Source organism: Mustela nivalis, assembly GCF_964662115.1.
Source record: "Mustela nivalis genome assembly, chromosome: Y".
Taxonomy (NCBI): domain Eukaryota; kingdom Metazoa; phylum Chordata; class Mammalia; order Carnivora; family Mustelidae; genus Mustela; species Mustela nivalis.
Genome location: NC_139041.1, coordinates 14,507,234 through 14,519,987, shown reverse-complemented (window position 1 = coordinate 14,519,987; position 12,754 = coordinate 14,507,234).

Below are 12,754 nucleotides of genomic sequence, written 5' to 3'. Positions count from 1 at the left end.
AGAAATGTTCAGCACTCTTTTTTCTCTCTCACTCCTAGTTCTCTTAAATTAGGCACCTCTTTACTTTCCGACGAGTTGATGACTTCCCTAAGCTCATAGTCAAGTTCCACCATTCATTTTTCTCTCTCTCTGGATTTGCTTCTGTATTTTCCAGTATTTGTCTTCTAGATTACCAATTTGATCCTCTGCTTCTGCCACCTTCCTGGCCTTTGCATCCGGTTTGTTTTCAAGCTTTCATCAGGGACTCCTCATTTTATTATTTAAATCACTTTTATCTCTGTGGTTCGAGACTCCCTCATGTCTTCTGTGTTTTTCTGATGTACAGTGAGTATGCTGGCTGCGTATCCGGGTGTGTTCCATGTAGACGTTTCACTTTGATTGCCTAGACAGGATCATTTCTGGTTCTTTTCCTTGTTGTCAAATGATTCTTCCATATTTGCATTGGATCTAGATCTCTGTCTTCTTCTCTTTATTCAAAAAGTCCTTTCTGTTTTCTACCCTGGGAGTAAATTCTTTAAGATGACGAGATCATGGAGTGCCCAATGTCTGGCCTTTGTGGGAGTCTCAGATTTGTGTAGCATGCATGCCCTCTGCTGTTGTTTTGTGGCTGTCCCCAATCCTTGAAACCAGTTATCTGAAGAGGCTCTACTTGCCTGTCATTTGGAGTGTTTTGTGTATGGATGAATATGGTGAGGTTTAGCATCGTGGGCGCTGGTGTGCCAGTGAAATGAGACTTTCAACCCAAACAATAGAATGAAGACCTATAGAATGCTGTGGTCAGGAGAAATCATGTGGGCAGGGCTTTCTTCTAGCCCCCTATGGGAGATTCTATTCTGGGAAAAAGCTACTTGGTCTGAGGACGGCAGTACCCCCTGTTTTTCATGGTCAGGACTTCATGTTTGCAGTTTTGGCAGCTAATGTCATCACCATCCTGTCTTTGGCCAGTACCTCTTTTTCATGCTTCTGGTATGAGAGCCCAAAATTTCGTGTACTCCCATCGAGTCATCTCCATAAACACTGCTTCTCACGGATACCCTGCCAGAACCCACCCTCTTCCCAATGTGTCTCCTCTGATTGTTTCTGATCATGGTTTCCAGGCTGTCTGCACATGGTTGCTTGTTGAGGTACTCTCCATGATAAACACAGTGTTCTCTAGAGTCGATGTCTTCCAATTCTAATTATGTAAATACTCCGGACTCAAGATCATTTGTTAGCAAAATCTCATGCCATTTAGACTTTCTGCTGGTCGAAACCACTGGCATAAGGATGCATGCTCCTTTTGGGTTCCCTGTGTGCACTCTCCTGTGCCTTCTTTCTTTGGAATATCTCACTGCCCTCTGAAGCACCAATCTCCTGTCTCCCCTAATCACGTCTCTAGACTTCTCCCAAAGTCTCTGCGACTTCTTTTATCTTTTGCTGTGGCATTTACTTTGTAGGCTTCAGGTCAATTTCCTCCATGTTGCACTTGATATAGTAATCTTTTAGTTTTGTTGCTGGCTAAAGACAAGCCTGGAGTTCCCAGACACTACTAACAGCTCACTGTCCTCCAAAAGCACCACGGACTCTTGCCCAGCCATAAGCAAGAATGAATTCTTTCCACTTGCCTCATGGAGCATAATTGTAGAAAGCATAGGGCTATGCCATATCTATCAGTCTCAGAAATACAAATAATATACAATTTTCTCTCTCATGCTAGTCAAGAAGCATGTGAATATGCAAGGGAAAAGGGGACAAACAATACTACTCTAACCAGGCTCTTAAAATTTGGTGTTTTTTTAAAGGCAAGTTAGTGAGAATATGTGTTTATAAAAGAGGACTTAATTGGATATTCCTTGCAGGAAATGTGGCTGAAAGTGATGGAATGTGAGTTTCCAAGGCATATAAAATTGAATTGCTATCCATAAAGGAAAGAAATATAACTGATATTTCATTATAATTGTTATGTGAAACACACAGACAACATACACACACACATACATACACAAATAAGACACACAAAAGATGGGGAAGATGGGAGGAATCGCACTGAAGGAAGCAAATTCAAAGGAAAATACCATAAATGGAAAAGGCACTGAGAATCCAAGTCAAAAAAACAACGAAAATGAGAAAGTTAAGTCTGTACCCATCAATAATTAGTTGAAGTATTTAGGACTAAATACTCCTAATCCTATAAACACGTTGATGGAAGGATGAAAATTGAAAAAAAAAAAAAGGCAAAAAAGACCAACAAGAAAACAAACAAACAGACAAACAAACAAAACAAAACCAGCTCGACCTTATGTTAGCCATAGGAGATCCTTCGACTATAAAGATACAATAGCTTGGAAGTTATGGATTTGGGAAAACATAGGTAGTGCAATTGGCAATGATAAGAGAGCCAATCCATTGGTGCCTATGACAGATAGAGAAATTTTATGCCTTCAAGAGACATAATATAACCAGAAGGTGTTTTGTCTTGATTGAGCATCATAACGTCAGAAACTTTAAAGAATTGCCAACAGATACACCACCAACTTGGTTGTATTTAAATGTTGGAGGCATATTAACAGAACAGAAGGGAGTTGGGGACCACAATCCAATATTTTGAGGACGATGATATCCACTTGTAACACAGGACAAATCATGCAGAGGGATAGATGGGAAGGAATAACAGACGTCATTATGGGCTCTCTAGACCACCTGAGCATAGGAGAAACATGCATAAGATTGTGGCTCGGAGAACCATAAGAGAAGTTCTTCCCAAGGGCAGACCTAACATTGTCTATCAGATCCTGTGCTGAAGTAAAAACCCAGTAATAATTAATAGAAGATAATTCATATCCTTTCTTGTATACTTATGACCACAAAGATATGAAAAAGGAAAGAAATCACTTATGAATGGGAAACACAGCCACACACTAATAGGTGGAAAACACAAACACTCCCAAACTATCAATGCCTCAAAGAAGGACAATCAAAAGGAAAGTCATAAAGTACTTTCAACAAAAGAGAGTAAAGAAACTTATGAGATGATGCCAAAACATTCTTTGGGGAAAGCATATAGGGCTAAATGCGTTTATTTCAAAAAATTCAAAGCACCGAATAAAAGCAACCTAACCGATAGCATAAGGAACTAGAAAACGATGAAATGGAATCCAAAGTGAACAAAAAAGAGAGATAATATATAAGATCATTGGAATAAAAGAAATACAAACAAAACAATAGAAAAAAATCTGGAGAACTCAATTGTCAGTTTTGAAAACTTTAAGAAACGGGAATAGCCATTAGCTGGATTAAACAGGGCGACTAGCAAACAGATGAAATTATGAGATCATATGACAACTGATAAAAAGGAAAAAAAATACCGGAAATGACACATCTATACAATTATTCCAGCAAATCCAAACTGAGGAAAAGGATAAAATTCCAACACTGAGAAAAAGGCTGAATTCCAAGACACATATCAAATCAGGAACACATATTAAGTTAGGAACCCTACAAAACCTTAGCTCTCTAATAGTGACTAAAGCGTTTGAAGCAGTAATCCAACACCTCCCAACACACAGAAGGTCAATCCAAATTATTTTTCTGGTCAACATTTCTAGACATTTGATGAAGGCAATGTCGTTTCTTCTCATCAAATCCACAAATGGAGGAGGCGGGTAGACTGTAATTTACAAGTATGAAGACCCAATTCATATAAGGACATTATAGGAAACAAATTCCATGCCATTTTCATAAGTAAAGATATTATAAATATAATTTTTCGTTTTTTCTGTCTATCTTTACCTGCTTTTGAAAGGGCCAGTTTGTTTTTATTTTAATTTTTTGTTCTGTTGAGTAAATAGGCCTATCATCCATCATTCAATTTTGACAAGTATTCACGGATGCTTTAGTTCCATATATGACCTAGAGTTCATCCTAGAACTCTAAGATGTTCCACAAATCCTCAACACCCATTAGCCAGTTCCCTCATTTCCTGCATGTCTTTCTTTTCTGTAACCCAGAGTACTGAGTCACTTCTGGTTTGTCTCCTTCTGTGACTTCTTCCCCTTCCATCTCCCCTTCTTTCTACTAAGGCCCATGGTATTCATCCTGGGGCACATATGAGAGAAGCCATATTATATTTCCCTTTGTCTGCTTGCCTTTTTCATTTGGCATCGTGTGACATTCATGTCAATGCAAGTACCAGGGGTTCATCCTCTCTGATGGTTGAGGAATACTCTGTTGCCAATGTGGACTGCACCATCTTTATCCAATAGTCCTTGTGAGGGCAATGCAACTCAATCCACAGTTCTGATCTATTGGGCCTTGCAGGCCATCCATATAAGCCGTTAATTTAACTCTGATTAATGAGAAGTAGTCAACATGGCTATACCCATTACCACAGCAGGTAGAGTTAACTAAGATGACAAGGAGTGATCTCACGGCTTCTTTTTTAAGGTTTAGTTATCATGCAAAATGTCAAACTTCTTGAAGCATTTGAAAAGCTGTCCAAGGTAAAGCCAGGTAGACAGAGCCCTAATCCCTTATGAATAGTGTTTCTTAACACGAGGAGATGAGGACACAGACAGCATAATACATACATATTCTAACATTTATCCTTGAAAAGGGACTTCCCGTCCCTTAGTCATTACTGACCCATAGGTAAAAGATGCTGAGCAAGGACTCTGTTACCCACAGGATGACAAACATCACAGAGAGCTGATGATACACAGAGCCTCACTGTTTATTGAAATCTCTAGAAATTGCAGTGGAAATAGGAAAACATTGCCATCTCTGGAGAAATGTTGGCCTAAAAAAAAAAAAAAAGTATGCTGTATATCATTTTCTTTTCTATTTGTCTAAAAAGGGGAAGTGGAAATTAACTCATAGACAACCTGAGTTCTTGATCAGGCTCAGGGCTCTTTTTAGCCCTTCCCTGGCTCCCTACCTAAAGCCATAGGACTCAAAGGTTATGATAGAGGAACTGCTGCTTCAGTTAAGACAGCTTCTCTGATTTCACTAAGCTTTGAGGTCATAGCAACCCCTCCTCCCCAAACCACCCCTGATCTACACTTGGATGTTGTAGTCGTGAGTGGTTCAAGAGGATCCACAGCTCCCCCAAATACTGTAGCCGCCTGGGTCTCTCACCAAGTCAGTTTGAGAAGAGAGTCAGTGTAGCATTCTCCATGGCCGATTTTGTAGTCTATTGTCGTGACAGTTACAAAAGCCATCTGGACTCCGGAGAAAGACAAGTATCCCCCAATCCATCTTACCCACAAAAGGCCAAGAAAGAATCAGGTCTCAAAAAAGAGACAGGGGATGAACTCCATGTCCTGCATATGTTATGGTCCTCCCTCCCAATCAGGGCGCTTCTGACCAGAAAAAGTGCCACCCAAGGAAATCTCATAGGGAACACCCGTAACCCTGCCAAAATTATGTCTGGAGTCTACAATAGCAAGGATATGAGTTCCTCTAGCATCTCAAGAAATCATGACATAGGGCCTCCCAATCTTCAAAACTGACAAAGCACCAAAGTCAGACTCTACACCCTAGAACCTGAGTCCCAGGATGGACTCATTTACTTGGAGTCCACAGGAGCAAGCATGAAGCATGTTGGAGGAGACCTATAGCACAAGGTCTTGCTCGTTTCAAGATAAAAACGTGTATCTACAAAAGACAAATGGAAGAGGACTCGAATGTTGCAGAACCTTGAGCATGCCCACAGGGTGGTGTAGCTACCCTCTGCAGAACTGAATTGAGATATGGCAGCACAAACCTGCCTTAACCTTCTCATTACCATACCCCAAATGGTTTCATGTAATAACTAAATGGTGCTTCTTGCAGAAAATGGGCATGTTCTAATGTAACCAGGAAAGGATGAACAATGTGACAACAAAGGGCCACTATAGTGGTACAGACAGTGGGTGATACATGTTGGTGAGGAGGTACAGGAAGACAAAGAACAGGAGAATGGAAAAGGGAGCACAGAGTGAAGGCCTGGCACTTTAATATAGTGGGAGGTGCTCTGTACCTGCCTGCATTCCATAGGGACATAGATCCAAATTAAATAAACAATACTCTGGCCCTAGTAAATCATTGTAAACTTTTTAAAATTTATTTATGTCCTACAATATACATGAACGTACTTGAGAGAGACAGAGAAAGATCACACTCACGGGTTGGAGATGTGGTGGGGAATCAGAGTTGCCCTTGAACAGGGAACTTGAGACCAGAGACAAGGCCATGACCCTGGTATCATGAGCTGAGCTGAAGGCCTTTTCTGAACTGATGGACACACTCCAGGACCCAATCTTTGTCTTCTTCATACCTCAGAGTTCTAGACAAAATCACTGCTTTGTCATTGTTCAGAAATGCAGGAGATACGCATTTTGGCTTGGGCTGGTGTTGATTGTTCTATCCGACCTGCTTTGAGAGCTGGTATAACTGGTCGCCTTGAAGTCAATGACTTGGCTATGGACAAACTACTCTCGCACACATTTTTTCATTACGAGAATAACTCCCTTGCTATCTTTTGCAGGGGGGATGACACTGTATTGTATTGCTCTGAATCTGTTGATGGTGATGGGAGTACTCTCTGCCTCTTAATATAGAGCTCTGTTTCTACTCCAAGATCAGGGACATTTTCAGCTCTGATTTCTCAAAGAAATATTTGGCCTTCTTTATTCTTTCACTCCTATGTGTGCAAGAATAGGCACCTCTTTTTTTTTTTTTCCCTTGGAGTTGATGATTTCCATAAGCTTATTGTCATGTTCCATCATTCTTCCTTCTCTCTTTCACTTACCTTCCATTATTTTCCAGTATTTTTCTACCACGTCACTAATTGTATCCTCTTCTTCTGCCAGCTTCTTGGCCTTGCAACCAGTCTGCTACAATCTTATTTTCAGAGACCCTAGATTTTTTTTTTAATCATTTTTATCTCTGTGGTAGGAGACCCCCTGATGTATTCTGTCTTTTTCTATGTACAATGAGTATTCTGGATATTGCTTTCAATCCTTCATCGGGCTTGTTACATTTAAAGGTTTAACATTGATTGCCTGGCTATGATCATTTCTAATTCTTTTCCTCAGCATCAATTGAGTCTTCCATCTTTGCATTGGATCCAGGTCTCTGTCTTCTTCTCTCTATTCACAAAGCCCATTCTGTTTTCTACCCTTAGGGTAATGTCTTTAGGAAGAAGAGATCATGGGGTGGCCAAGCTCTGCCCATTGAGGAAGTCTCGGGTGTTTGTGGAGTGCATGCCCTCTGTTGTTGTGTTCTGGCTGTCCCCTGACATTAAGACAGTCATCTTCAGGGTCTCTCCTTGCATGCCATTTTAGTGTTTCTGTGCTGAATATGGTGTGGTTTAGTTTGGTGTGCACTGGTTTGCCTAAGAAAGGAGACGTTCAACCAACTCAACAGACAAATGCCTGCAGAATGCTGTGTTTTAAAGAGAGCATGGTAGAAGGGCTTTCTTCTAGTCCCTTACTGGAGAGTCTGTTCTCCTTTGGCTAAGCAACTTGGACTGAGGAAGACAGTCTCCACAGTGTTCCATGGTTTGGACTTCGCTTTTGTACGTGAGGCAGCTAATGTCCTCACCATCCTGTCTTTGCCAGTATTTCGGTCTTTATGCTGTTTGTGCTAGAGCCCCAAATTACTTTTGCCCCCATCAAAATATCTCTATGAGCCGTGCCTCTCACAGATACACTGCCAGAAACCACCATCTTCCTTCTGTGTCTGCTGGTACTGTCTCTGATCATGATTTCCAGGCTGTTTGCACCAGGTTGTTTGTTGGTGTCCTCTCCAGGAGAAACACAGTGTTCTCTCAACTCGATATGTGCCAAGACTGATGATATGAAAACCCCAGACTCAACACCCTTAGTTGGCAAGGTCTTGTACCATTCAGATAAGCTGCTGGTTAGAGCAAGTGGCATTGGGTAACATGCTACCTGTGTGTTACCAGTGTTCTCATCTCTCCTGTGCCTTTGTATTTTGCATTGGCTTACTGCCATCTGAAGCACCACCGCCTACTTCTCCCTAAGCCATGTCTCCAATTTTTTTCCCATAGTCTCTTTGATTTCTTTTCTCTTTTGCTGTAGAGTTTGGTCTGTAGGCTTCAGGTCAATTTCCACCAAGTCACAGTTGATGTAGTCATCTTCCAGTTGTGTTCATGGCTGATGACAAGCCTGGAGTTCCCAGAGACTACTAACATCTCACTATCTTCCAAAGGCATCACAGACTCTTACCCAGGATAAGGAAGAATGAATTCTTGCCACTTGCCTCATGTGCAATGTTGTGGAGAGCATTGGGCTATGTCACATCTCTGAGTCTCAGAAAGACAAATAACGTATGATTTCACCCCGTCATGGTAGTAAAGAAACATGTTAAAAAGCAGGGGAAAATGGACAAACAATACTACTCTAACCAGACACTTAAAATTTTGTCTTTCTTTGTAGGCATGCTAGTCGGAATAAGTGTTTACAAAACAGGACAAAATGGGACATTCTTTGCAGGAATTGTGGCTGAAAGTGATGGAATGTGAGTTTTCAATGCACATGAAATTGATTTGCTATCCATAAAATGCCAAATTCCTATCTCTTGAAATTTTATTATAAGTGTCATGAGAGAGGAGACAAGATGATGGGCAAGTAAGAGGAGGTGCCATTTCAACCTGTACTCCAAAGTGAAGTGATTTCCTACCAAAGAATTCTGATTACCCATGAAAACAGCCTGAGATCAGAATTATATATGTCTGGATCTCTGCCAGCGCAGAAGTCATCAGTGGGCAGGAAAAGTGGAGTGAGAACGTTGGACTGTTATTGAAATAAACAAAAGTTCAAGGGACCCACACAAGGCCACCAATTGGAAAGTAATACCCCAATACAAGAGCGTACTGAGTCTGGGGACCAGCATTAACTTGGACTCTGGTTGAAAGCATTCAAAAAGTGCAAAGAATATTGAAGGTAAATTGTGTGAATCATGGCAGCTAAGGACAGGGGCTTAAGTCCCCATGCCCAGTACAGATTCCCTGGTGCTGAGCCAAAGAGAGTGTGTTGGAAAAACGATGTTTTTGTCCCTGAGCCAACAGCACACCCATATCATGTGGGGTTCAGCTCCTGTTAGGGGCTTGGAGCCTCACCAAGCAGCCGAGCAATGAGACTTGCTAACAAAGCCTGAGACACCTGCACCCCTTACCATCCCCTGAGAAAGGTGTGCAAAGGCCCAGTCCATTGCTTAAACATGTGCCATACTATCAGAGCATGAGACACGCGTGCACCCCACACACTCTCCTGAGAGAGGTGCGTGAAGGCCCAGGCTCATGCTCTCGGACAAGTACCCTTCTATCAGAGCCTAAGACATGCTTGCAATACCAGAACTGTTAGAAAGAGAAAGACCAGGCACTCCCATCCAGGGCCAGCCTGACAATCTCAGTGTGGGATGGCAATTGGAACCTCTCTGATGATCAGGAGCTGCCTAGACAGACACTGCTGCAATGGTTTGGGTACAAGCAGAAGATGCTGTGCTCCCTGGGACTCCGACTCAAAATTTGCTCTGGCAGCAGGCAAGGGCGAATTTATATGGGCTCTGGAGCACCCACAGGTGAGAAGACTGAGGATTATCTCTGAGAGAGAGATCAGGGTGCAGTGCTTTCATCTCCAAAAGCCATCAAAAGCAGTCAAGGCAAGAAAAAAAAAAAAACTAAACAAACATAAAAACTTCCAAAGAATAAAGACCTGAAAAAACAGGATTCCTCAGAGCCCATCCGCTTGAGAGGGGTGGGAGGATTTAAATCAGGGAACATCATTGACTGAAACCCACCTGACAGGCCTCTGCCTCAGAAAACCAACCAGAAAAAATAAAAAAAAAGACTACAAGAGAACAACCACTGCTACTTCATAGATACAACTTTTATTTTTAACTCATTCCCACTATTCTGGTTGATTTGTATTATATAGATAATTTTTTAACCTATTTATCTTCAAACTGAGATGTCCAGTAGATTAAATTCCATATTAACCTTCTAACCTGAACTTTTTGCTTTTTGATACATACACATTTTTTTCTTTTGCATTCTAATTTTTTTAAAAATTTAGTTTAGTTTAGTCTAGTGTTTTCCTTTTTCATTTTTATTTTCTAATGTTCATATAGAGTTAAACTTCAAGGTAATCTTCTTTTCCCAAACAATGCTATCCCTATAGGTAAAGAAATTATATTCTTATTTGTTTAATTCATTTTTTATTTATTTTATAGTCATATAATTTTATATAAAAGTCACATAAACGTCATATTCAGAGTCATAGCCAAGACCCTGGATTCATGAGTTGATCTGAAGGCTGCCTCTGAACTGATTGACACAACAAGGGACCCAACCTTTGACTTCTGAATACCTCCTGGTTCTAGAAAAGAGCCACTGCTCTGTCATTGTTCAGAAATGCAGGGGATAAGGATTTTGGCTCGGTCGGGTGTTGCTTGAGCTATCTGGCCTGCTTTGAGTGCTGGTATAGCTTTTCGTCTTGAAATCAGTGACTGGGCTATGAACAAATTATTCTCCGATGCCTATTTGCCTCAAGATAATACATCTATGCCTAGATTTTCCAGAGGGAAAATGTCTTTTGGGGCTCTGCTTCTGTGGAAGGCGATGGGAGTCCTCTGTGCCTCTGATTCTGGACCTCTGTTTCAGCTCCCAGATGAGGGTCATTGACAGCCCCGATTCTCAAATCCATGTTCAGCCCTCTTTTCTTTCTCTCACTCTTACTTATCCTATATTAGGCACCTATTTCCTTTCTTTTTGTATGATGATTCCCTAAGCTCATTTTCATGTTTCGTTATTCTTCATTCTCTCTTAGAATTTGCTTCCTTATTTTCTAGGAATGTTCTTTCAGGTCACTAATTGGATCCTCTACTTCTGCCGTGTTCCCAGACTTTGCATCCAGTCTCCTACAATTTCTCTTCAGGAGCTATTTAGGTTCTTTTATATTTATCAGATTTATCTCTGTAGTTCGAGACTCTCTGATATCTTCTATGTTTTCTGATGTATAGGGAGGATCCAGGCCGCTGCTTTCAAATCCACATGGGGCGTGATATATGTAAAAGCTTCACTCTGATTTCCTAGCCGTAATCCTTTCTTGTACTTTTTCCTTGGCATCTATTAATTCTTCCATCTTGTATTAGATCTAAATCTCTGTCTCCTCTCTGTATTCGAAATACTTATTCGGTTTTCTATCATGTGGGTAATTTATTTAGGTAGAAGAGATCATTGAGTGACCTAGGGCGGGCCCATTGGTTTGTCGTGTGTGTGTGTGTGTGTGTGTGTGTGTGTGTGTTGTGTGAGTGTGTGTGGCATGCATATCATCTGAAGTTTGTGTTGTGGCTGACGCTGTCCTTGAGACAAGCTATCTGCAGTGGCTCTCCTTGCCTGCTGTTTGGTGTGTTTGGGGCCTGGGCTGAATATGCTGAGGTTTACCTTGGTGGGCTCTGGTGTGCCTGTGAAAGGAGACATTCCACAATATCAGCAGAATGCAGGCCTACAGAATGCTGTGTTCAGAAGAGATCATGTGGTCAAGGCATTCTTCTCGATCCCTATGGGAGAGTCCGTACTCCATGGACTAAACAACTAGGAGTGAGGAAGGCTGTCCCTCAAGTGTTCCACGGTTGGGATTTCGTGTGGGCAGAGTGGGCAGCTAATTTCCTCACCCACTGTATTGGCCAGTAGCTCGGTCTTGATTCTCCTCCTGTGGGAGCCCAATATTTCTTATGCCCCCATTGAGACAACTCCACGAACACTGCCTCTCATGAATGTACTGCCAGGACCCACCATCTTCCCACAGCATATCCTGGTATTGTTGCTGATCATGGTCTCCAGGTTGTCTGCACTTGGTTGCTTGTTGGTGACCTATGCAGGAAAAACATGGAGTTCTTTTGAGTTTTGAGTTTATATTTGCCAAGACTGCTGATCTGAAAACTCGAGCACTCAAGACTTGAATTGTCAAGAACTCGTGCCCTCCAGACCCTCTTCTCGTCACAGCCAATGGCACTGGGAAACAGGTGCCTTGTGGTTTTCCACCGTGTCCTGCTCTCCTGTGCCTTTGTCCTTTGCAAGGGATCACTGCCATGTGATGCATGAACCAACGAAATCTCCTATAAGCCGTGTCTCCAACCTTCTCCCTTAGTTTCTGCGACTACCTTTCTTCTTTGTCGAGTTTATCTTGTAGGCTTTCCATCCATTTCCACTCCGTTGCAGTTGTTTTGGTCATGTTTCTGTTGCCTTTTTGGCTGAAAACAAACACGAGGTTATTAGACACTTCTACCATTCACTGTCCTCCATGTCACCACAAATTCTTACTGAGACATAAGAAAGAATGAATTCTTCCACTTGCCTCATGTGGCAGTGTTGTGGAAACCATTGGGCTTCGTCACACCTATCATTCTCATAAAGACAACAAACAGATGATTTCACTCCCTCATGACAGTCAAGAAACATGTGATAAAGCAAGGGGTAGAGGGACAAACAATACGACACTAATGAGGCACCCAATCGTGGTGACTGAGTGAAGGCAGTTTTATGAGAATACGTGTTTATTGAAGAGGACATAGCGCCAAGGTATTCCTTATGAGGCACATATTGTGGGAAGCCATATGATATTTCCCCTTTTCTGCTTGCCTTTTCATTTAACATCAGCCAGGCAGGGGACATTCATGTCAAGGTAAGGTCCAGGGAATTCATTCTCTTCGACAGCCGAAGAATACTGTCTAGCCAAAATGGACCAAGCCTTCCTTATCCACTAGGCCTTGC